The 26,119-nt window shown below is 50.3% G+C and overlaps 1 protein-coding gene across 1 annotated transcript in view; it reads right to left on the bottom strand.

Moving 5' to 3' along the window:
• MEGF11 (multiple EGF like domains 11) overlaps positions 1-25,914 on the bottom strand; it is a 355,188-nt gene extending 329,274 nt beyond the window's left edge. The window contains exon 1 of the mRNA XM_039218658.1: positions 25,852-25,914. The gene's annotated coding sequence lies outside the window, so the exon portion shown is untranslated. The remainder of the gene's footprint in view (positions 1-25,851) is intronic.
• Positions 25,915-26,119: the final 205 nt, after the last annotated feature.

Here is a 26,119-nt window from a genome sequence, read left to right as displayed (position 1 = left end):
AGCTTGAGTGTGCCACCTGCTTCCTGCCAGGACCCCAATACATCACGGAAGGAGAATGTCCTGGGTCAAATAATGATGACAAAATTGTCATGATCAGGAACAGCAAAGTCAGGCAGAAACAGCTTTGGGGTCGTCTGGCCTTGTGGCTTCTCAGCACTGCGGAGCTCTCTGTGATGAGGTCCCCAACCCAAGTGCCCCCGCAGGACCAGGCAGGAACGTGAACAAGCCCAAGATTCCCAGGGGCCATGGCAACCCAGACAGCACGTGACCGAGCAGAACAGGAGGCTGCCATTCAGCTCCTGCCATGGTTGCCAGGCAGAAATGTGGGTCTGGAGTTGCCAATCTTCTGAGTATTCAAAGGAAATGGGAAATACATGCTTTTATGTGAAATCTTCTCCTGGTTCCTATGTTTTAAAAGCAAAATGTCAGCCAAATGCATCTACAGCCAACAGAGAGTTAGTTGTTCCCCCACTGGTTAGGCTCTAAGACTGAAATTCCATCTTCTACATAGACAATTCAGAGGGATGGCAGCTTTGGTGGCCCTGCAAGGCTGCACACTCCCAATCTCTGAGTCTCTGCCCTGGGGAAGGAAGAGGGCCGACAAGATCCTCTGGGGAGGAAGGCCCCTGGCAGAGCCCAGGCCGCAGGAAGAGGTAGGCGGCAGGCAACAGTGAGGTCCACAGCCCCAGGTCGGGGACAGTGAGCTGGCCTCTAACAGTTTCAGGTTACTTGGGATTTGTTGGTTCATTTGTCCGCTCGATAGTTACCAAGCTGTGTTTGTCTTGAGGCTGCACTAAGTTCGTGTGGAAGTGGCAATAGTCCATATTCCCCATCCTGACAAGGTTGCTGACGGCAGCTCGTGGGAGAGGGGGAGACTGGTGTTCTCACAAAGTCCCAGCATCTGCCCTCCTTCAGGGCCATCCAATCACTGGGTGCTCAGGTGGCTGTGTCTCAGAAATCTTATCCCTCCAGCTGCCTCCAGGACCAGCCAAGCTCCCAAACTTGCTAGGGAGAGGAAAACCTCTCCAATGAGGAAGAGCCTCCAGCATGACCTTCCTTGGCTGTCTGCTTCTTTCCTTCCCTGAATTGTTCCAGAACCGTCCATTCCCTCGTCTGGCACTCCCCAGGCTACCAGGTATTGTGAGCCTGTGTTTTGGGGTCTTCCATCTCACCACTCCACCTGATGGTAAGCCCTTCGGCAGTAGGACTGGATGTTAAGCTGTACATGCCGCTCCCCCTCCCCCCCCAACCCAGGGCTTGGTCTAGCTTCTTACGAATGGAATTCCATTAATATCCAAACAATTGGGCATTTTTGGTGATAAGACTGGATAGTAATAAGAAATCATAATGCTAATGACGACAGATGCCTTACTTTTACGCAGCGCTTTGAACTTTAGGAAGAAGAAATAATAAACCTGACAATAGTAATGATAGATGTCTTACATTTGTATAGCACTTTGAAGTGTGAAAAGCACTTTCACAGGCTTAATTTTATATCATCTTCAAAATCCTCCTTATAAAAAGGTGGGGGGGTAGATGAAACAAGATAGGTAAAATGCAAATTACCACTGAAGCAGGATAATATGGACATGGAGGCACACGAATGCTGCTCTCTCTACTTGGGGATCAACTTGAAATTTTCTGTTATAGTTTTTTAGGGGTTCCTGGGTGGCTCAGCTGGTTAAACATTCAACTTCAGCTCAGGTCATGATCTCACCTGTTCATGGGTTTGAGTCCTGCATCGGGCTCTGTGCTGACAGCTCAGAGCCTTGACTGCTTCAAATTCTGTGTCTCCCTCTCTCTGCCCTTCCCCCACTCACGCTCTGTCTCTTTCTCTCTCTCTCAAAAATAAACATTAAAAAAAATTTTTTTAAATAGTCTTTAAAAAACACTCTCGTATATCAGCAAAGTAAGAGGCATTATCATCACCAAGTTGTTTTTTAATCTAAAGGAACAGAAGCTCAGTCAGTTTGTGTGGATCCACATGTCCAAGGCTAGAGAAGCAGCATCCCTACCCTCTGTCGAGTGCCCTCTTTCCTACCTCACTGTTATCCAAAGTGGGTCCAACAAACACCGTTTCCTCAGAATGTTAAAAGAATTCTACAGAGACTAAGAAAACATGGTTAAATACGTTTAACAAAGGGTTAAACGAAACACTCGGGTCCATTTCCTGCAGGACTTGTCAGAGCCTTTATAGGGCATTCTGTAGAACTCGTATTCCCTAGAGCATTAGTTCGGAAACATCAAGGAGCATTAGACCTGCAGGTACAGAGGAGCTTCATCATGCACCCCAACCCCCACTGGGCCCCAGAGCAGGACTTTCCAGAGGTCAGAACCCTGGCCAGGTGTAACCCATGTGAAACAATGTGCTACAGATGAGCCCTGCTGGATCTAAGCAAGGTGCTGGATGACAGAAGGAGATCAAACACAATCTGCCAAGGGAGTTGAGGACTTTTATGGGGGTTATAAGGCCTCTAGACAGTGACTGGGTCAGAATAGGAGTGGTCAACAACACCAAGAGACACATATGAGGCCTTCCCCGGGCCTGGCCCTCCAGGCTCCCTAATTATGTCAGAGCCCCTCGAAACTTCACTCTGGAGGAAGGGGGGGGGTTGTGTTTCCTGCACGGGCTGCCCGTGAGCATGCCACAAGAACAGATGCTCCAACCCCCTCCTGAGCCATGAACTGGGCTGCTGATGCAAGCTCTCTTGCTTCCTCCCTTGCCCGTCCTCCACCCCTGGACCCTTTTGTGCTCACACTAGCTTCTCTGACAGTTTCACAGGCCCTTTGGGCGTCTATATTGATGCTTAATCACTAATGAAGCACAAGTTTTCCATCTTCCTCTCCAACCTGCTCCTCCCACCTGGTAGTGAGGCCGTGGGCCATATAGAAGAGCAAGTAAGAGAAAATAGGACTTACCCTGTGAAAGCGGGAAATGCATCTGTTTATTATCCTCAAGTAGCAACTACTCCTCACTGAGCACTTACTGTGCGCCAGGCCCTGTGCTGCATAACTACCCGCATACAAACTCCACAACAACCCTAAGAGGTAAGGGTCTATTTCACACCCCACTTTGCAGATGGGGCAAACTGAGGCACGTAGAGGGGAAGGCATTTGGCCCACATCACCTAAATTATGAGTGAAACCGAGCTTCGAACCCAGGCAGGGGGAGTCTAGAGTCTCTGCTCAGACCTACCCCTCTAAGTTGCCCCCCGACAGGCAGCCCTGGCCAGGAGCCTGCAGAGCTGAAACTCTCCTAGTGGCAGGCCTTGAGATGTAAGAATGGCCCAGGGACAGCCAGCCCGGATGCACCACCACCCCTAGACTGTACACACCACCTCTAGCAACCCCAGCAATTTCCCAGAGCCACCATCTATCCATTTACCTTTGTGCCCACCGCTCCATGCTCAGTCCCAGTCACTTGCCATTAAGAGTCCTTGACCTGCATGCAGCAGCAGCAACCCTGGTCCAGTGGGAGCTAGAATCAGTTGTGCTGTCAGATTTAGCATCTCAAGTCCCCAGGGAGGGGCGCCTGGGGGGCTCAGTCGATTAAGCGTCGGACTCTTGATTTCAGCTCAAGTCATGATCTTGTGGTTCCTGAGTTCGAGCCCTACATTGGGCTTTGCACTGACAGAGTGGAGCCTGCTTAGGATTCTGTCTCTCCCTCCCTCTCAGCCCCTCCCCTGCTCGTGTTCTCTCTCCCTTTCTCTCAACGTAAATAAATAAACTTTTATATGTATATATATATATATATATACAGATAAAAGAAAAAACATAACAGTAAAAATAAAGTCCCCAGGGAGCTCTGGGTAACCTCATGCCATCTGAGCTCTGGCCTTCCCTTCACCCCAGCCTGTTGGCCCCCTCTAAAATATTGGGCTTCAGGGGCGGCTGGGTGGCTCAGTTGGTTGAGCGTCCAACTTCGGCTCAGGTCATGATCTCACAGTCCGTGAGTTCAAGCCCTGTGTTGGGCTCTGTGCTGACAGCCCAGAGCCTGGAACCTGCTTCGGATTCTGTCTCCCCCTTTCCCTGCCTCTCCCCCACTCACATTCTCTCTCTCTTTCAAAAATAAACAAACATTAAAAAATTATAAATAAAAAAATGAAAATAAAATTAAATACTGGGTTTCAGCCTTGCTACCTGACTGGTAGCCCAGTCCCGTGATGACCTGAACTATAACCAGTAAAGCCCACTTCACCTTACTGCCCCCAAGGGAATGGATTCTGACCCTTATGCCTCCAGTCTCCCATAGGGTCTTGCTCCAAATGAAATGAGCACCCGGGACAGGAAAGGAAGGACAAGAAGTTTATTTAAGGGACTTGTCTGCCAGGCCCTATACCAGCTAGGTGCCACACTTCCTGCCTTATTTACTTAACCACCCAACCACCTTATGAGGTAAGCAACAGTATCACCATTTTACAGATGAGGAAACTGAGGCTCAGAATGGTTCAGTAGCTTCACTAAAGCTGCATTACGGGGAAGTTGAAGACCCTAACCTAACTCAAAAGCTTACGCTGTTAAGGGGCGCCTGGGTGGCTTGGTCGGTTGGGCGTCCGACTTTCGCTTAGGTCATGATCTCGTGGTTCGTGGGCTCGAGCCCTGCATCAGGCTCTGTGCTGACTGCCAGCTCAGAGCCTGGAGCCTATTTCAGAGTCTGTATCTCCCTCTCTCTCTGACCCTCCCCTGCTCACGCTGTCTCTCTCTCTCTCCTGGAAATAAATAAAAATACTTAAAAAAAAAAAAAAGCTTACGCTGTTAAGAGGATGCCACAGTGTAATGACCATAATAATAGCACCTTTACTGTCAGCAAAGGCAGGTGTGACCCTGGAGAAGATAATACCACCTCCACTTTACACAGAGCTGATGCCCCAAGGGGGTATATGGCTGCTCAAGTTCACCCAGCTGTTACTAATACCAACTTGGGACATATAATGTGCCAGGCACCTTGCTAGTCACTTAGCATGCATGATCATATTTAATCCTCACCACACTATAAGAGAACTACCATTATTACTACTCTCTTTACAGATGGGGAAACTAAGGCTTACTGAGCTGACACCAATTACCCAAAGTCACTGCAGTAAATGCCTGCCCAGCAGCCATGCCCCCTTCTTCATTCCCAGAGAGCCCCACTTTTGTCCAGGTGCCCTGCCCTCTCCAACATGACTCAGGGAAGAATACCCCACCTGACTTTTCATTAGTTGAGCCAATCATGGTAATCCCTGCCATCAGGCCAGTGATTGGCATAGGAAGGAGCATGTGACCCAGTTCTGCCAATCAGACAAGAGGAAAGCCTATTGGAGGGCTTCTGGGGAAAGTTTCCTTGCTCTTAAAAGGAGATGCCCAGTAAGAGATGGGGACCCCCTTTTCCCAGTGGAGGTCATTTCTGAATGTGATGACTGGAACTACGGCAGCCATCTCACCACCATGAGGCACTAGCACGACAATGAGTGAACATGCTGAGAAAAACAGCCAGAGAGGTTGAAAGGAACCCATTTCTTGTTTAAACCCTTGATGTCACGCTTTTCTGTTACTTGCCCCCTAACTGATAGAGCCAAAGGGAATGTGAACGTCCCAAGCCCAGAGCTTGTATCTGTATGCTGCTCTAAAGACTGAATATCAAGCCTTCAGCCCAGTCAGACCCAGAATGGTTCCACACCCTGGACCTTGGGCCTGCCTGGTTCAATCTTAGGTAGAAGACACAAGCCAGGGCCCAGGGCCAGCCTGGCCACCCAACCATAACTGCAAGCCATGAAGAATGAGGACCCCAGGAAGGGCACTCAGCAGACACCTGATAATGGAGGAAAGATCCTGGAGCCAGCCCCTGCCCCTTGGGAACCAAGTCTCGTTTCATTCTCCATTCCTACCGCCTTCCTCTGCCGGTTCCCCATAAATCTCTAGTTTATTAATCCTTTACATGAAGCAGTTGGTGCTGGATCCTGATTTACTCCCTGTTCATAAAACTCTGAGATATTAAAGGTGGAAATTACCCAGAAGGACACAGAGCCTCCACTGGGGAGCCCCAGAGCAATTCCTGGCCCCGAACCAGGCCCTCTCTGCCCTTCCCACCTTCAGAGCTAAGGATGTGATGATGTCATTGCATTGTCCTCCCACCTGGCCAAGCCATAAGGGGCTCCTCTCTGTACCCAGGCAACCTCTCCATCCCTACCTGGCACAAAGCAGGACAGGAGGCACCACAGTCTCCCTGCTTTTTGAAGAGTTTCCTCTCCTTAAATCCCTTTTGCTATACATGCAAGAGGACGGGGAATTGAGCTGGGACAAAAAGTAGGGAGCTGATTAAAACAATTCAAGTGCCAAAATAGGTAACAAATCCAGAGACAGGACCAGGAGGGAAGATGGACCCTTTGTATCAAATTACTTTACCCATCCAGGTACTCACTTGCCAAGGATCCTCCTCATTTCTGAAGCCTCTGAGGGTACTTCAATCCTGCTTCACCCCAACACTCCCCAAGACCCTCCAGGGACAGAACACTGATGGTCTCTAAAATCCATCAGAGCCTGAGCCTCCTAACAGAACTGTGGAAGGGTCTCAAGCCTGCTGAAACTCCCACATCTCATAGGCCCCCCGACAACTGTCTGCCAAATCCCACCTCTTCCCTGCAGGTCAGAGCGAACCACAAGCAGTCGTCAGGATCTCATATCAAGGGCAAGGACTATTCTAGTTCAGTATACCAACATATCTTTAGCCAGACTCTACACCAGGAACACCAGTGGGTACTGGTCAGGGGAGCACTCAGCCCAAAGGAGGGAGGGGGGTTCAGGGAAGGCTTCCTGGAGGCGGCAGTGTCCCGGGCTTACCTGTGAAGCATGAGTAGGAGTCAGCCAGGCTAAGGAAATAGGGAAGGTCGCTGCATCTGAAAACAGCAAGAGCAAAGGCACAGAGGTGTTGAGCAGCACTGTGTGTTCTGGGGGAGGGGAGGGCGAGAAGCAGGTCGGTGCTACCAAAGCATAAAGTACAGGGTGGATTATGGAGAGCAGATCCCAAGAGGCAGTGGGGCCTTGACTGCTGTGCTAATGAGTTTTGACTTTATCCCAAGGGCAATGAGGAACCATTAAAGGGTTTCCGACAGGACAGGGGCGTGATCCAGTTTGCACTTTAGAAAGATCCCTCTGCCCTCTGCATGGGGAGGGTGCACCAGGGAGAGGCCACAAGGGAGGAGGGAGGCAGGCCATCACAGGCAAAAGATGGAGACGGTACGAGGCAAGGCAGAGGGCTCCTGAGCGAGGAGCAGCTCTTGGGTCTGGGGCACAAGCTATATCAGCCTTTAGTAGCACATATGGGGCTGGATGGAGCAAGGTAGAGAGAGGAGGCAGCCTGGGGGCCCCATGGGGGCCCTTCCCACTTCCTTGGCCCGCTGACAGCACTATCCGAGTGTCCCTAGCTGTTGGGGGGCCTGGCACCTGTGTGCTGACCTCCATTCCTCCTCATCACACTGGTTATTGAATCTGTTCATTCCCACCAGACGCGGTGCCTCAAGGACAGGACCGTGTTTCCCTCATTCCTGACTAGTGCCTCTCATAACCCAGTGAGGGAAACTCTCAGAGTGTGGACCCCTTAATGGGGTTTCCTTCTCATGGTGCTAATCTGCCCAGAGAAGGTGTACTCCTGAGAACAGGGGGCCCGCAGCCTTGTCTCCTTCCAAATCATGAACCCCTGCTGCCACCAGAAAAGATGGGCCTAGCCGCCCAAACAGCTCTCTGAGAAGTGATGTTCTCTCCACTGCACCTCCGGATACGGAAATCAGCAAGCGTGTTTTCCGTGCCTCGCATGTGCCATTATCTCTAATTCTCAAACCCTGCAGAGTAGCAACTATTGCTCATATTTTGCAGGTTAAGAAACTGGGACTAAGAGGAGCTAAGCCACTTACCCAGGGCCACAACTCGCAATCTGAGCCTGGAACCCCCATGCTCCCCTGCAAAGTGCACCGGTGTGTGGAGACACCCAAGTGGGACCCTGGGTAACATCACCTCTCTGGCCTCGGCTTCCTCATCTGGATAGTGGGTTAACAGGAGGACCTCCCTCACAGGTGGTTTGAGAGAACTGAGCGAGACGATTCTTTAAAAAGGTGGCACACAGCACCCTGCCATGCACAGCCATCAGCCTGCGGGGCTCAATGCTGTCTGGAGGACAGGCTCCCTGCCCAGCGCTTCCTGCCTCCAGCCACTCTGTGGCCCCTTCCCAGGGACAGCAGGGAGAGGCACTCTCCTGAATGATAAGTGAACCAATGAACCAACCTTTTTGTCCGGGTGGGTATAAATTATAGCAGGGAGCTTTTGGGGTAGGTGTCTTCTGTGGCATTAGATGTATCATTAATTATGTATTAAGTGTTTGAAAGGAAAAGACATCAGTAGCCTATAGGATGTATTTGCGTGGTAACAGAGGATTGATTAGATGCAATATCTATACTGAGGGCTACAGGGATTTAGGTCCTGAGGCTTCGCGGTGGTGGTAAATTACAGCCACAAAAATCTCTGCAATAGTAAATAATGGCGTCCCAACTGCTGGTGGGACTCTCCGTGCCTGCTGATGAGAGCTGCACAGCCACACAGCAAGGACAGGGGAACAGGGCATGGTCCAGGTCCCAACTGCTGTAGGTCTGGTTATCCAGGTGGGCAACCCTTCCCCTCAGCGTGGCTGGGCTAGAAACACCTGCCCACCTCGCTCTGTGCATACTCCAGAGAAAGCCTCAAAGCTGCTTCCCAAAGCAGCTAAAGGATTTTGCTAAAGGTGCTTCCGCAATTCCCTCTGGGAGTTAGATGCTCAAGTAAAAAGAAAATGCAAGCGTTGCTTCTCAACCTGCAGGCTGTGTGTCCCCTTTTAATGAGGAGATGGAGGGGGTTGGAGGAGAGCCACTCCTGCCCCTGGAGAGAGGAAGGCCACCAAAACCCCTGTAGCCTGGTGCACAGCTGTGCCTCCCAGAAGCAGCAGGGACAGCCTCCTACCTGAGCAGCGGTGACGACTGTCACAGGTAACAAAAATGAGTGCTTATGCTGTGCCAGGCCAGGTCCCAGCCCACATCATGGATTAACTCACGTATGCCCCAGAGAAGCTCATGCAATAGGTGCTATCATAACCCATTATACAGATGAGTAAACTGAGGCACAGAGAGCATTACTCACTCTCGCACCTCCTTCAGGCTATTACATAAATGTCACCTCCCTAACCACTCTACTTTAAACTGCCATCCCACCCACCCTTCCTGCTTTTCTCCACATCGCTTGTCACCTTCCAACAGGCTCTGTCACCTGCTACCTTATTTTGGTTTTAGTCTGGCTCCCTCCACTAGAATACAAGCTCCTCAAGGAACAGATTTGGGTCTGCTTGTCTTGTATCATTTACTGCTACATCCTCAACAGCTAAAAAGAACCAGGCACACAGCAAGTGTTCAATAAACATCTCGCACTTGCCCAAGGTCACATGGCTTTTAAACGGCAGAGCTGGGGTTCAAACCCCAGGCACTCCAGTCCCGATCCAGTGCTCTGAATCAGCATGCCTCACCCAGGAAGAACATTCTCCTCTCTGGTTATGACATGTATGGGTATTATGGGGGTACCCAGCCTCACCCCCACTGAATGAAACTCCCTGAGCCTTTTCTGCTCCCCTGCTCTGAGTTGGGAATGCCTCTGCGAACAGCTCATGTCTGACTCTGTTCCCAATGACAAGTAGGTCTGAACACAGATCCTCTCCAAACAATCTCTGTGTTATGGACTGAGCGTTTATGTTCCCCCAAATTTCACATGTTAAAGCTCTAACCCCCAGGGTGGCCATATTTGGACTAAGAAAGAAGCTAACGTCAAATGAGGTCATAGGGTGAGGTCCTAATCTGATAGGATCAGTGTCCATAAGAAAAAACACCAGCACAAGCTTGTGAGCCTTTCTCCCTGTCAGTCCATCTCTCTCTCTCTGTCGCTCCTTCTCCCTCCCTCTCTCCCCTGCCCCTTCTTTCTCTTTCTCCCTCCTTCTCCCTCCCTCCCTGAGAGGGAGCACATACCCAGAAAAGACCATGTGAGCACATGGTTAGAAGGCAGCCAGGAAGAGAGCTCTGGAAACCAAATCAGTCAGAATCTTGATCTTGGACCTCCAGCCTCCAGCACTGGGAGAAAATGAACTTCTGTCATTGAAGCCAGCCAAGCTATGGCATTTTGTTACGGCGGCCCAAGCAGACTGATACATCCTGTCCCCACTGAGCAGATCTCTCACCTGCTCAAGAATGCTGGTGGCTCTCCACTGCCTGCAGGGTAATGTCCACAACTCCAGCACCGGGTCCTAAGAGTGGTCTAATCGACTGACTAACGGCAGCCGGAGCAGACCCTGTTGGGGCCCCTTCCCTGATCTGCTCGGTCCCACCTGCCTCCTGGACTGCCAGCTTTCTCCACGGCGAGCCAGGCCACCGCTACTGCATGGTCTCGTCGAATGCCACGGGCTTCTCAGCCTCCCCTGGGGTGGAGGCTGGGCCCCAGGAGCCTTAGCAGTACCAGAGCCCAGGTTCGAGTCACCGGAAACATGGAGGTGCTATCTGGACTCAGCTGAGTGCCACCGGGCATGGGATTTGGCTTAGTAGCTACCCAGAGAGCATGACCCAGAAGTGCACAAAGGTTAATGCCCCATGGGGAAAACTGAGGCCAATGAGAGGCCAAGACACTGGCAGAGAAACTCTCCCTTCCGTCCTCACTGAAGCCACAGTGGCTCCACTCAGCCTGACCACAGACATCCCTCATGTCTAAGCAACCAGCTTCCTTTCCTCATGAAGCTGTGGCCGGTTGACATTGCCTCTTCCTCCTTCCTTGCCTCACTTCCCTTTTCCTCTCACTCTCCTCACCCTGAGACTGCTCCCATATCCCACCTTCCACCCCGGAAAGCACTAGCACCAAGCTTTGCCTCTAACTCTGTTTTCCAGGGAACTCCAGATCTGCTCAGCCATGGATGGCCCCTGATGCCTAGTGGGGTCTTGCTTAAAGACATACAAGAGAAGATGAATTACTTGACTTTGAGAAGGAAACCAGGTACTACGGACCCTTTGATCAGGGAAAAGAGGGGACCTGGATCCTTGGAGGCACAGACAAGAATCTCCTGTTTCCATGCTGCCCCTGCAAATGTTTCCACCCAAGTGCCCCAGGGATGTGACTTCCTCAAAAACACTGAAGGGATTCAAGGCTACTGCCTGTAACCTGTTCCTGGTCTAAAGAGCATCTTACCAACAATTTATACTAGAGTGTAAAAGACATACCCAAGAACTTCTGTTTTCTAATGGAGCCCATGGGAACCCAAGATCACTGGATCTTTATTATGTTCTAGGCACTAAGCTAAGCCCTTTACTTGCACTGGTCATTTAATCTTCCCAACAATCCCCTGTACTATTGTTAGGATTAAATACTATTTGGTCCACCTTTCACAGATAAGAAAAAGGTCTCTCAGACAACCTAGAACTTGTGGGTAACTTGCCCAAAACCATACAGCCAAGACTCAAACTCATATCTAAAAGAGAGAATGTCAAGTATGGTGATGGCCCATAAGGAAGGGACTTTGGGGGCTGGTAGTCTCTGTGGTATTAGAAATATCATTAATTATGCATTAAGTGTTTGAAAAGAAAAGCCATCCTTTGCTCCTTGGTCGTCCATCCAGCCCTGGCCTTGCTGTCCATCCCCAGTCAGGGATGGGTATAGAGGTGCTGAAACATCCAAGGTGACCCTTCCTGGGAGCCTGAGAGACAGGCAACAGGGCACAAGTTGGACTATATATGTCCCTGGTATGAGACGCCACAGTTGACTAGGATCAGGAAGCAACTCCCCACAGAAAAAGAAAGTCTTCTTTCTGAGACTGCACTTCCCAGGGTCCCAGGGCCTGTACCCTCGGAACCAGTCCCCATTCCAAATGGAGGGGAAGACAGCTTCCATTGTCCCCGGGTCCTCAATTCTGCGAGGGAGTTCTGGACCAGAAAGAATAAAAGAAAAAGCCACAATTCTTAACATAATGACCTTCAAGAAGAGCAACTACATTTTACCTTGAAAACTGCAGAACTGAAAGCAGTGTCTATGCAGACAATGCAAATGATATGCAAATGACCCCAGAGCAGGCTGGAGGGGGCGTTGTGCCCAGCAAGTCTCTAGGGGGAGGTAGAGGAAGCCCAGGGAGGGCAATTAGGAAGGGGCCAGGGGCCTGAAATCAGGGGCTAGGGAGCATTTGGGGTGGGAGCATCTTAAAGAGAGCCCCAGGCTCTATGTGAACCTTCCCAATCCCACACAGCTCTTCCGGTCCCACCAGCCAGGCACTACATACCCACCCGTGCACACGCTCACACACGCAACCTCTGTCACCACAGACACACACGGTACAGCACAACACGCACACTCACAGAAACACACACAGTCATGGAAACACCGACACACAGACCCCATAGACATTCGCAAACACAGAGGCACGCGGATCCCTCACATAGTTACCCACTCTGCCCTCCACTCAAAGACAAACACACAAGTGAAAAAGCAGACACACCTACAAACACACACAAAAACACACCAACACAGACACAGAGACCCACACATAAGCACAGATGCACACATATCCCTCCTGACCCAGTGCGGCCAGTCAGACAAATATATCCGGAAAAGAAAGAACCCTAGATGTGTTGAGTACCTACTTTTGTGCCGGATGTGATGCAGGAAGTTAATTCCTTATTTAATCTTCACAAAGCAATATTAGGAAGTGGGGGGTGATTATCTCAATGCTTACTTACTGACAAGGAAAAAAGAGCCCATAGGTGAACTGAGAGCCCCAGGAAGCCGCAGGACCCAACTTCCTGTAGTCCCACAAGCCTGCAACATTCTCCCCTGGATGGGACACAGAAGTTACTGTCAAGTCTACCCCCCTCCACCTCTTGGCCCTCCCCAGACAGTCATTAACCCATCCGGCTCCCTCAGAGACAGTTCGCCTTTCCATCGCTTCAGCTAGGGTATGCTCCACATTCATTCTGGAAATCTACTGTGGGTGGAACAAAGGCATTCCTTCCAACCCGATTGGGAGAGAAGAACGGATTTTCAGTAGCTGCCTGTCTCTGAGAGAACGTTCACACTAGAAGAATGATTCTCTCCTCCAAAGTATACAAACTTCAAATGCCACCCTGCCCACCCCTTCCTACAAACACACACTCAAAAGGAAATGTGCTTTTCAGAGCCAGGATGAATAAGATTTCTAAGATTTCTCACTTCCTGCTATGAAGTCACTGTGCCACCTTGGGCAAGTCACTCCCCCAGCCCACAGTCTCAGTGTCTTAACTTGCGTATAAGATGTAGGACAAGCTGATTCCCGAGGCCCCTTCCATCTCCCTGATTGCACAAGATGGTGTAGCTGACAGTTGTCCCTCAGGGTTCCCCAGAACCATCCCCTGGCCTTTGGGACTCACTGCTAATGCTGGTATCCAAGAGCCTCTAGGACTGGGACCTCCACCAGGGAAGGACAGGATCAGACACAGTTCCAGGGTCAGGATGTACCCAGCCTCCCCAGGCCTCTGGCCTCCCAACCGGTGACCATCTACATCCCCCTGGTACCCTGGAGAGTCTCAGAAGGAAGGTCAGCTGGGAGCAGGGGAATCTTAAAATATAATAAGGCTGTGATTCTCGGAGTGAGCCAGAGTAGTTACAAAGTTCCAAATTGTTGGTTTTAAGTGTATTTACGGCCTCTTCCTCTCTTTCCAAATTAATATGCATGAAGACTGGCATGCCATTTATTTGCATATGTAGATTGTCGCTCATCTACAGCAGGATAAAAAGTTTGGGGTTGTTTTTAATTATTGTACTTATTCGAAGCTCAGTTGATTAAACCAGGTGGGTCAGGCAGGAGAAGGACATGTCCCAAGGGCAGAAGTGGATTTTAAATAATTTTTGCTCTGAGGAAATGTGGGTCCTAGATACATAGGAGTAAGTCGCCCCTCCCCTGGCCCGCAATATCAATTCCAGAACAGCTCTCTGATGGGTCATCCCATCAAGCCCCTACCTCAGGAACCCCGACCATCTCACATGTCCTCATACAAGCCCCTGGGAAACCAAGCCTGCCACCAGCACTCAAAGTCACTGATGCAAGGCAGACATCAAGTATAGGGTATGACTCTGGGCAAGTCACTCAAAGTCACTGAGCCCTTGTTTCTGACAACAATAACCTGCTTTGCAAAGTTGTTGTAAAACAAACTAGACAACTATGGAGATGGATGGTAGCGATGGTCATGCACTACCATGAATGAATTTAATTCTATGCAACTGTACACTTAAAAATGGTTAAGATGGTAAATTTTTAAAAATATTTTTAACGTTTATTTATTTTTGAGGGAGAGAGACAGACAGAATGAGAGCCAGGGAAGGGCAGAAAGAGAGGGAGACACAACCCAAAGCAAGCTCCAGGCTCTGTCCTGTCAGCAGAGAGCCCGACATGGGGCTCGAACTCACGAGCCGTGAGGTCATGACCTGAGCCAAAGTTGGCTGCTTAACTGACTGAGCCACCCAGGCGCCCCAACATAAATTTTATGTTATGTGTACTTACCACAATAAAAATAATTTAAAAAAAAAAAAAAGTTGAAAATAAGTGCACCAAAAAACCTGCTTGCTCAAGTGTGAAATCGTAGAAAAGGAAATTGTTAAGGTATCTTTCCTGCAGTAACTAGCATACACTGCTCCCAGGCGCCTTCGGGGAAGGCTCTATCCCCTGGCACTGCAATCCAAAGCCTCCTGAGGATCTGAGGGGCATTATTACTTTTTATCCTGCTCTTTACTGGGCTTCGCTCCTCTTTTTTGCACAAATAACATGTCTTAACTGCTCCACCTGAAAGCCCTGAGTCCACTGTGAGAATCAGAGGTTTCCGCTTACTCCAAAATCCTCGTACTCTGATCCCTCAAAGCACCCTGAAGCCTGGAAAGGGTCTGTAGATGGGGAGGCAGTACATCCTGGTGGGACCCTGACCAGTCAATCCCTCTGAGCCTCAACCTTCTCACCTGTACAATGGGGATAATACCTACCTCTATTCTACGAACCCTTTGAGGTTTATTCATTTTTGAGAGACAAGGAAAGACAGGGTGCTAGTAGGGAGGAGCAGAGAGAGAGGGAGACACAGACTCCGAAGCAGGCTCCAGGCTCTGAGCTGTCAGCACAGAGCCCGACGTGGGGCCTGAACCCACGAACCACAAGATCATGACCTGAGCCTAAGTTGGACACTTAACCGACTGAGCCACCCAAGAGTCCCCTAGGAACATCCTGAAATAACAGCACATAACAAAGTTTCAGAGCTCAGTTTCTATTGTGTTGACTGTTGAACCATTAGCCGCAACTCTCGCACTAACTCTTTCAGACCACTGGGGGCGCTGTTCAGAATGATCCACAGTTCTCAAGCAGGGGTTCCGTAGGCACTGTAAGATTCAGTGTTGTGCTTTCACTTCAAAGACCAACAGGGACACCCAGTCTCTAAGCCCAGCTTTGCACCAGGGTCTGCTGTTGCAGTAGAATTAAATGGGGCTCCTTTAATTGTGCCATTAGTCTTAATGAGAAAAAAAGCAGCATCCTAACACACAAATGCTTTTGTGCCAAGTGCCAGCCAAATGACCCCTCCACAGGTTGTAAGGACAAAGGTCTCACTGTTATTCCAGCTAAGAAATGTAATGGGACAAGTGAGTCACCACAGGGCACGTGGCCGAGGAAGCAGCCAAAATTCCCTATGCAGCCAAAACCACAATCTGTAGCAAGGGGTGATTTAACCTTAAGAGAAAAAAAGCATCTATCATATCAAATTAATATTGTTAATCTGAATGTTATTGGCTTTGTAATTTGCATTTTAATTTATAAACTTGTTTGGAGTTTAATATTGTATAAGAGTCATAAGCATAAGTTATGTATGCCTAGTTTTGTATTTATATATATTTAAGTATTATTATATTAATAACTTAAGACAATATTAGAGGTCTGTGGGAAGCTTTCTCTCCATTTAAAGTGAAACCATCTGTACATTTCTCAAGTTTTAAAACCATTGGCCTAAAAATTAATGCAGAAACAAACCTGGGGAATAGTTAAGGTCTTTAAAAAATCAGGCTTCCTGGGGGTGCCTGGGTGGCTCAGTCAGTTGAGTGTCCACCTCTTGATCTGTGCTCAAGTCATGATCTCATGGTTCGTGAGACTGAGCCTTGCGCTGGGCTCTGTGCTGGCAGCACAGAGCCTGCTTGGGATTCTCACTGTCCCTCCCTGACCCCTGCCTCTCTCAAAATAATTAAAAAATTTTTTAAATAAAGTTTATTGGTCATTTCCTTTTATGATAAATGGGGGGAGGAGTGGCTTGGCTGAGAAGAAACTGCAATAGAACATGTGAAGGTTAAGTGACTGGCCCAAGGTCATTCACAAATCAACCACCATACACAGAATTCCTGCCCTGGATGGCAGGGAGGTCTATGGAACCCTGGATGAATGAACTCCTTCCTCATTTGCTCCTGAAACATTTCATTCTTCACTGGACAAGCCATAAAGGCTAGTAAAGAAGCACGCTTCCTCCACATCCCAGCTCCACTCTCTCCCCACGCAGAGCCAAAGTTGCATCCAAGTCATGGGAAAGGTAGATTCCTCCTCCCAGCTCCCAGCAGCACCAGAGGCTCCCAGTTCAATGTGCTCCAAGAATACCTGGAGTAAAATATTTCCTGTCTATTACGCAGGGACACTTGGCTTAGGATGAAGAAGCATCCACCCACAGATCCCTGCAGAACCCACCTCTTTCCCACCTAGGACGCCAACATCACTGATGAGTAGACGCTGAGCCCAGCTTCAAAATAAACCAGTTTCGAGGAGCTGGTTCATTAGGGAGGTGTGACCAACCCAAGAGGAACCCAGGGGAAGAGAACTAGGCGGCATGCAATCAAGGGCTCAGTTACACAGTGAAGACAAGTGGGTAGCAGGAACCCAGAGCAGAGGCAGATGGATGAGCGCTGGCAGAGATGGCAGCCCCCTCCAGGGTTGGGGGGCCATAGCTAAGCTGTGCCAGTCGAGTGGGACCCAGCTGAGCAGTTATTTCAGCCAGTGGCACCAGCTGTAAGAAGGACGACAGTGTTTCTAAGACAGTGGAGAGGCTGAAGATCAGGACTCTCACCTCCTCCCAAGTTCCCCTCCATCGTCTCCATGGCCACCACCTCGCAGATCCTCAGACTTACCAGGTGAGTTCTTGCCGAGGGCCTTTGCACTTGCTATTCTGCTCAGTGCCCTCTGCCCCTGATATCCACATGGCATCCTTCCCAGTAGGCTCTGCTCCAATGTCCCCATCAGAAGGGTCTCCCCTGACCACACTGTACAGAATAGCAACATCCCATCGCCACACATACCTCTTTACCTTGCCATTTGTCTCCATGATAACCATCACAAAGTATATTATATAATTTTTTTTTACCATCTGTCTCTCCTCACTTCAATACAAGCTCCATGAAGGCAAAGACTTTGTTTTGTTCCCTGCCGTGCTGAGCATGAGGTCAATGTTCAGTATTTATAGAATGAATGAATAAATGAATGAACGGGAAGACAGAGAACGGCACAGAGGATGGAAGGACGCCTGTCTTAACTCCTGGAGCTGGCAGACTCCTCCAGCAGACCACACTGGTGCTGATAAATCAGCAGTCTTCCTTCCACAGGTGACACCTGAAACACACAATGGGCGTGGTGGCAGGTGAGGTGGATGGATCCACAGGGCCGGATAGGGGAAAGGAAGGGCAGAGGAGTTAAGAAAACCTGGCTCAGGCCCAGCTTAATCCCACTAGCTGAATGTTTTATGTTCTAAAGGAATCTCTAGCCCAGGCTTGAAGGTAGCAGGCAAGACAGTAAAGGGAAAAAGGTGTGTGATCAATATAACACAACTTAACAGGAGGGGCAGGTCCTCAGGAAAGAGTCATGGGGAGACATCAGTTTTAAAAGCCCCCAAACACTCTCTTGGGACAAAAGAGTGTCTGAGTCTCATTAGAGACTCAGGGGGACAGAGTGAGGAGGGAAAAGAGTCTGGGAGAATAGAGCGCCACAAAGTCGGGAGAACCTCACGAAGATATATGAGATCAAGCACAGAGGAAAGAGCTTGCCCTTGCCCTTTACTCTGCCTCCCACCAGCTGAGTAAGCTTGGCAGGCCACTTCACCCCTCCCAGCCTCCATTTCTCATCAATAAAATGACAGTAATAATCCCAACACCCCAGGGGTGGTACAAGGCTGACTCAAGACAGTTCCTTAAAAAAATCACCTAGGGGCGCCTGGGTGGCTTAGTCGGTTAAGCGTCGACTTTCGCTTGGGTCATGATCTTGCGGTTCGTCGGTTCGAGCCCCGCGTCGGGCTCTGTGCTGACTGCCAGCTCAGAGCCTGGAGCCTGTTTCAGTCTGTGACTCCCTCTCTCTCTGACCCTCCCCTGCTCACGCTGTCTCTCTCCTAGAAATAAATAAAACATTAAAAAGAAAATCACCTAAAGACCCACCATAGAGCAGACATTCTCAACTCTAGCTTCTTCCCTAAACTGAAGTTAAGGAAAAAAGAGTACAGATGAACTGACTTTTCAGGTAAATAATCTTATTTCACCCATTCCTGTAATTTATTAATTCAATAAGTAATCATGGAAGTGTCATATGCTCACTGGCTAGAATACTGGCTACAAAGCAGGATCCACCTCCACCCCATCTCAGACCTTGACGCTCTTACATCCAACTGGGAAGACAAGGAACATTCCAAGTAAATAGAGAACAATGAAGCCAGCAGCGTATTATTAAGTACGGAATTTGTGCTGTCGGCAATAATCGCTACACAGGTTCAGGAGAAGGAAAGACCAATGCTTCAAGATCACTGCGGGTTCCGGGTGGGTCAGGGGAGATCTAATGAGGATGCAGCTCTAACACTGGCCTTGAAGGAAAGGGTGGCTCTGCTGAAACACAGAGATGGGCGGAACTCGAAGCAGAGCCCACTGGGGTGATAAATCCTAGAAGGTAAGGATGGAGAGATAGGATGTAGCAGGTTGTTGAAGCTTTCGAACCTCTATTTAAGGACTTTGGGCTTCATCCAGTGAATATTACAGGAAAAAAAATACAAGGTAACATGTGGAGAATAAACAATGTTTCAGGATGACTTTAGGATGTTTTTGGGCGAGAGGCTGGGAAATGGCACCCCAAGAAACACTGAGGTGTCTACGGTCCTGAATTCCCGACCCATTGCCCCCTCTGCCCTAGAATTATAAACTACTATTTGCAGAGCTCCACAGACTGCTCCTTATGGCCCAGGTCCCTGCACATTCCCATGCACTGTGCCCAGAGGATGGGAGACCAGGAGACCAGGACCATTGGCCAGCATGTGGTGGAAAGAACTTAAATGGAGGTGATGTCTCACATGGGAAAGGAGGACTTATATCCAAGAAACATAAGAAAGAAAGCTGGTGTGTGAATATTGGAATTAGAGGAAGGGAGTGGGCATCAAAAGTGTTGCTGAAGTTTTGAGCCCAAGCAGCTGGGAAGGTGGTGGTACCAACAACATAAATGAAGAATCCAGAAGAGCAGATGGCTTGAGACATGGGAGGACATCAGATTTCATTTTAGACATATAGATTTGATAATGGTGGCCAGATACCCAATAATAATAATGATAACAATATCTAATCAGCACCTGAGATGTAGTAGGAAAGGTGGAGACTGATGGGTCATCCTGGATCGGACACCAGGAATCCAAGATTGACAAGGAAGCCACTCTGACCTGCCTCCCAGAACCACGACTGGCTATACTTGGATGATCAAAGACACTGTGATTGTAGACATGAGATCTCATCTTGGCCAAACGGTCCCATTTGACCACTGAGAAAAGAAAAGCAAGAGGAAGCAAGTTAGGCAGAAGGAGCTTATAACCCATCCATACTTAAATGCTAGAGTTCCAGCATGCATTCTGAACCACCACCTCCAGGAAGCCTTCCCTAACTACTGTGGCTCCCACTGATGTCATGCTCCTCCTACCATGGTTGGTCTGCAAGTCATAATTATCTATCTACTCTCTGGTCTGTTCTCCATCATTTGATAGCCTAGTCCTCTCATGTCTCCTGCACTATATTACAATTCTTTGAGGTCAGAGATCAACTCTTCAAATACTCTACTCCTTGTACGCCAAGTAACTATAATTATGGAGTTAATTCAGATTTAGCTTCCCAGGGGTGCCTGGGTGGCTTAGTCGGTTAGGCGTCCGACTTTCGCTTAGGTCATGATCTCATGGTTCATGGGTTCGAGCCCCGCGTCGGGCTCTGTGCTGACTGCCAGCTCAGAGCCTGGAGCCTGTTTCGAAGTCTGTCACTCCCTCTCTCTCTGACCCTCCCCTGCTCACGCTGTCTCTCTCTCTCTCTCTCTCGACATAAATAAAACATTAAAAAAAAAAAACCAGATTTAGCTTCCCAATAAATCCCCATTGCACAGATGAGTAAACTAAGCACAAAGAACTCAAAGGCTTTGCCTAGGGTCACAAGGTTAAAAGGAGACACACAATTCAAACCCAGGTCTTAAGCTCTGTAACAGGCACTGTTGGTTGCTTTCTTTTTTCCAAAAGCACTCCTCTCTGAGGCCCAACACACACATCAAGATTGTTCTAGACCAGTTAGGGTGGTCTTCTCTTCTCCTGCCTGTGTTTGGTGTACATGGTCATGTGATTCGCAATTCCGGCCAATGAGACAGGAGGGAAAGTCTGTGGAGGGGCTTTTGGGAAAGGTTTCCCTCCTGCCTTTTCTGCCTCTGCTCCTTATTGTATGGGTGTAATACCTGGAACTGTCACAATCATCCTGTGACCTTGTAAACAAGGAAAGATGAAAAGAATCTAGACCTTGATGATGATGCTGAAGCACTGAAAGAAACAAGCTCCAGGCAGACAGAGCCCATACCTCTTACAATGGGAAATACTAAGTTCCTTACTGTTCTAGCCAGTTGGGCTCAAGTTTTCTGCTATTCACAACCTTGAGTGCTACCCACCCTAACAAAGGGCTCTTGTCCCTATAGATATCTGAGCCAAGCATTATGGGACATATGTAACAAGTAAAAGTCCTGGTCCCTCTCCTCATTGTGCCTGTCCCAAGATTGGACAATCAATAAGTGTCCGATCTATATTTGATTGATTCTCCCTTTGTTCACCACTTCCAGGGACTATATTCCCTGAAAGCATCTCTCTTCCCTTTATTAAACTTCACTGATTATCTGTAGGTCTCAGCCTCGTGATTTGACTACGGTCTCAACATCAGTGACCAGGTCCTTCCCAGTAGCATCCCCCCCACCTCTGAGGATCAAGCTAAAAGCAAGTTACTTGCACTTGGCCCGGGAGACCATCAGCGAAACTCCGCATTCCTAAATATTTGTTCTTTGAAATGTCTTTCTCAATTAGATCTCACCCAAATGTTTGAGAGTCAGGCTGAATTCCAACTTCCTGCTCCAGAACAGACATGTTGAGCCTGCATAATTACTGCAGCCAGCTTTATTTGCTATAAAAACATAGATTTTTTTTTTGCTCCTTCTCAACTGTAAAATAATCAATAAATAGGATACAGATGAAAAATGCCAGCATTTAGGAAAACAACCCTTTTATGGTTCTTTACTTTGGGGTCTAATTAACACTTTGGGGATAAAATGTGCTATTACATTTACCCAACCAGCCAAGTTGAAACATAAACCTTCCTTTCCTCCTGCTGAGATCCAACTTCACATCAGAAATATAGGTGAAACAGACAGTTTCAAAACATTTTGAAATGTTCAACAAACAGATCTGTAAACCTGAGATGTGGACTCCCTCCAGCCCCTCCCTGTTCATCTTAGCTATTCGATTTTTTTCTCTTCTCTAAGAACACATTGCATCCTTACTGTCATATGAAACACAGTCCCATTAGCAGAAGCAGCAATCTCTCTGACTTTCTTTCCTTTAAATGAAGAAAGCATGCCTTTTTGGACACTGACCACCCAGGCCATGAAAGTTTCATGAAGGGTGCTCGAAGCAGATGACACCTTTTCACTTATAACCACCGCCATAATAAACCCCCACAGAGCCACAGGGCGTGAGTCTACATCCAACACGATACCTATTTATTCCCTAATTATATTGCAGTATATTCTCTGTGTGTGTGCTGATGAAGATAAAATATTCTTTTAATTCTATGGCCTCCTGGGGGGTTGGGGGGAGGGGATTATGCATAGGCAAATTCTGGGAGTTCCTAGAGCTAAATCACAGCCTTTGTCCCAGGCTCCTCTACTGCATAAGCTCAAGAAAATCCCTCACTTTACCTTGTTCTACCACAGTGGTTCTCAAAGTGTGGTCCCAGATCGAGAGCATCAGCACCACCTGGGAACTCTGAGAGACTGAAATCACCAGGCCCACTCTGGACCCGCTGAATCAGAAACCTCAGAGGGTGGAGCCTAGCCTTCTGTGTTTACATGAGCCTTCCATATTGAAGTATGAGAACCACTGGTCTACAAAATAGGAAGGCAAGAGCATCATGTTAAATTGAATCAGAGATCAGGAATACCTGGACTCAATAGTGCTGGGCTCCTTTCTGTATAGCTGTCCCAGTCTGCAGAGTCAGGGCTCCATTTACCCATCTGTACAATGGGGCTACAGAGTTCACCAAGGAGCTGTAGATGCTGGAACTTAAGAGGCATATGGTTACCTGGCACCAGTCTCTATGGATACCTAGCAAGATTGCACTTACCAGCTCTGCAGAGCAGTTCTCCAATGCCATATCTAAGGTCTTCAATGCAGCTGCCTCTGGGTTACCCTTGGCAACCAGAAGCTGGGGTCATGGAAGACCATAGAACCTCCAAATCTCATAGCCAACAGCTTCAAGCCTTTGTCCTCAGAGCCTTGAGCCACGAGAGGGCAGGCTGAGGAATCTCTGTTATATTGTCCCATTTCTTCAGGCATCTTTTGTGTATTTGCTTCCATTCTACATCTAGACTTTACCTTATGGAGAACAGAAGCCTAGAATGTCAGCATCATGAGGTATGGGACTCTGCCTGTATGATTCGTTGGTATATCCTCCAAGCCTTAGGCCAGTGCCTGGCAAAATGTATGATCTCGAGAATTGTCTGTTGACTAAATTTTCCTAGCACAGTAAATGCCCTACCCATAGTAGGTCCAATAGGAGGTTCCAAGCCTTCAAGTATCTAAATTCTAACTTATGGATGGAAAGGGGCAAGGAAACTACTATAAATGAAAGCCCAGGGAACAAGGAGAAAAGGGCAAAGGAAAAAGCAAAAGGCTGAAAAGAAGCCTTGGCTCATGGGGTGCTGACTTCCCAGCCAGTCTCTCACCCCAGATCTAGCGCTAGAACACTCTGGGCACACGTTCTGAGTTTGTGTTCTGAGCAGCCGGCTCACCCAGCTCTCCTAGTGCTTCTCTTGTAAAATCCAGATTCTCATCTACCCTGACTCTGCTGTCCTTTCATCAGCTTCTGAACAAGTCCTGAGCTCTCCTGCCACTCTCCTTGGGCTCAAGCCTTGTGCCCCACAATCCTCACCCCCCCCCCCCCCCAGCCAGAAATCTACCCAAGGCTCAACTCCAAAGCCCTCCTTCTCCAGGGACTATCCGTAATTCCACTCCCTTCCAACAGTGATTTCTCTTGAGAGCAGCTAGAGTGGATTCCTTGGATAAAAGACAGTAACTGCCTTCCCTTTGGGTGGCAGTTTATGCGGCTGGTTCAGGTCTCGGGGCTCCCTTTACCCACAGACTTCGGTGCAGGCACAGGATAGGTATGCAACAAACTGTCACCTCAGTGATTTACCCTGGGAGGTGATCGCAGCACAGCAGCCAACTAGAGAATCCAGAGACCAGTCCTCTGCCTCTAACCTCACACACGCCCAGTTCTCAACAACGGCCAAGGGCACGCTGTGGTCTGACTGGGCACACCTGCCCCGTGCTGAGAAACTGATGACCACAGCACAGAGTACTAGGAAAAAACAAAAAAAAACCCTGAACTAAGAGTCAGGAGATCCGGCTTACATTCCCTTGCACCCTTTAACCAGCTCTAACCAAGTCTTTGCACTTCTCTGGGCCTCGGTTTGCAGATCTGTGAGATGGGAGGAAGAGGTGGACACTGTAAGGTCCTTGAATTTCTAGAGGCTTAAACAATGTGTGGGAAACCGAGAGACGTGGTGTGTGGTGTGCACCGGGGGAAACCCGCCAAAGGAGCGGAGGATGGAGTGCTCCCGGGAGGTGGGTTCACCGGCCCTCCAGGGATTCCGCCGAACCTACACGCAGTGACCGCCAGCCGGGAGGAACCCTGTCGGCAAAGCCCCCGGTCTTGGTCCCACTTAACCTGCTCAAAACCTTTCAAGGGAACCTCTCCAATAGGACTCCAACAAAGAGAGCTGGGAGCCCGGGGCAGCTAGCTCCGAGGAAGCCGCACAGGCGGCGAACCCGGCCTCCCGCACTCCGGAAGCCGGCGGACCCACGCCCTCCGCGGGCTCGGACGGCCCCGGCCAACCTGCGTTCGGTGCCACCTGGCCGGGGAATTAACCCCTGCTTTCCCTGGCAGAGCGCTGGGGATGGGGAGGGGGTGGGGGAGGGGGGAGGCGGGGGGTGGGGGTGAGGACTGACGCCGGGGCACGAATACCCTGGCCAGAGCGAGTCGAGATGGCCGGGATCCCAAACCATCCAAAGGCCTCCTCCAACCCGCCCGGAGGCCCTGCTTTATCCGCCCAGGGGCGGACGAAGTGGGAGCTCCTGAAGCGGAGCCACTTTGAAATATTTTTCCAGAGAACACGACCACGCGGGAAGGAGGCCGCCCAGCCTCGCAGCGCGGGCGACAGGGGAACGGATCCCGAGAGCGGCTACCGGGGGACGGAGCTCGGGAGCCCGAGACCGGGAGAAAGCAGCCCGGGGGTTCGGGGACTCCGGAAATTGTTCAGCTCAGGTTCTGCGCTCCCAGGTTCCCGACGGATCAGGGCTCCATCCCACTCACGGACCTTGACGCCCGCGGGGAATAATGTTGCATCTTTCTAAATCGTATTTTTACCCCCTAACAAATTAGGAAAAATAAACCAAGTGCAGGAGGAAGGCGGCTGCGCTGTGTGTCTCCGAGGGGCCACAAACCACAATCATTTCCCTACCTCCAACACAACCACCCAAGGCTGGGCGAGAAGTTGGGAACTTCGGGACCGCGCTCCAGGCGCGCACTGGGAGTGTCTCGCTTCTCTTTTAACTTCGGGAGTTGGGGGGTCGCCGCCGAGAGCTGGAGGGACGTCCGGAAAGTCGACCTGCGGGGCTGTTCGGGGTCCCAGACCTCCCCCAAGAGAATCGGGGCGGCGGGATGAAAAAGAAACGAAGGGCGTACGCAGTCCGTTTCGTACCTGCCAAATGCAAAGGCGCGCAAGGCTCGGGCTGGGGCTCGGCGGCAGAGAGGCGCTCGGCCGCGCCCCGCAGGCTCCGCGCCGCGCCCCCGGCGGGAAGGCGCCCGAGGCACTGCGCGCAGGCGGCGCGCCCCGGGCGGCTCCGGGGTGGGAGTCCCCGGGCACCCGCGGACCAGCGGGCGCCCTCCCGGGACCGCCGCGCCGCTCTACTGCGCTCTGGGTTTCCCCGCCGCGGGCGCCGCGTCCCGACTGCGGCCGGAGGGCCCGCGCCTGCCCACGCCGGGTGCTCTGCGTCCCGCCCGGACCCCCGGCGCTCTCCTCCTCCCGGCGCCCAACTCCCGCGCCGGGCGGGGGGCAGCGGGGATCTGCGGAGCCGGTGGAAAGTTAGTGGCGGGGCTGCAGAGCCCCCTCCCCAGGACCATAGACCCCAACCCCCCCTTTCGCCCTGTCCCCCGCGCCTCCAGGCTCCGCGTCCTCGCAGTCCCCGCTACGCCACCTACCTGCTTCCGCGGCCGCCCCGGGCTCGGCCGGCCAGTCGCGCGGTCCTGTCCTCCAGAGCCGGAGCCGCGCCGGAGCGCCGAGCCAGGAGCCGGAGCTGCCGACTGCTTGAGCGAGCGAGCGAGCGAGCGAGTGAGCAAGCCGGCGGGCGACTGGAGCCGCGGCTGCTGCTGCCGAGCCAACCCCCACCCCCCGCGGCCCTCGGTTCCTCCCTCCCCTCCCCGCTCAGCTCCCTCCTCCCTGCTCGTGGCTCCCTCCCTCCCGCCCTTC

Source organism: Hyaena hyaena, unplaced genomic scaffold (genome assembly GCF_003009895.1).
Source record: "Hyaena hyaena isolate Hyena2069 unplaced genomic scaffold, ASM300989v1 scaffold_15, whole genome shotgun sequence".
Lineage (NCBI taxonomy): Eukaryota > Metazoa > Chordata > Mammalia > Carnivora > Hyaenidae > Hyaena > Hyaena hyaena.
The sequence above is the reverse complement of the archived record's forward strand: the minus strand, read 5'-3'. Positions and strand labels throughout refer to the sequence as shown.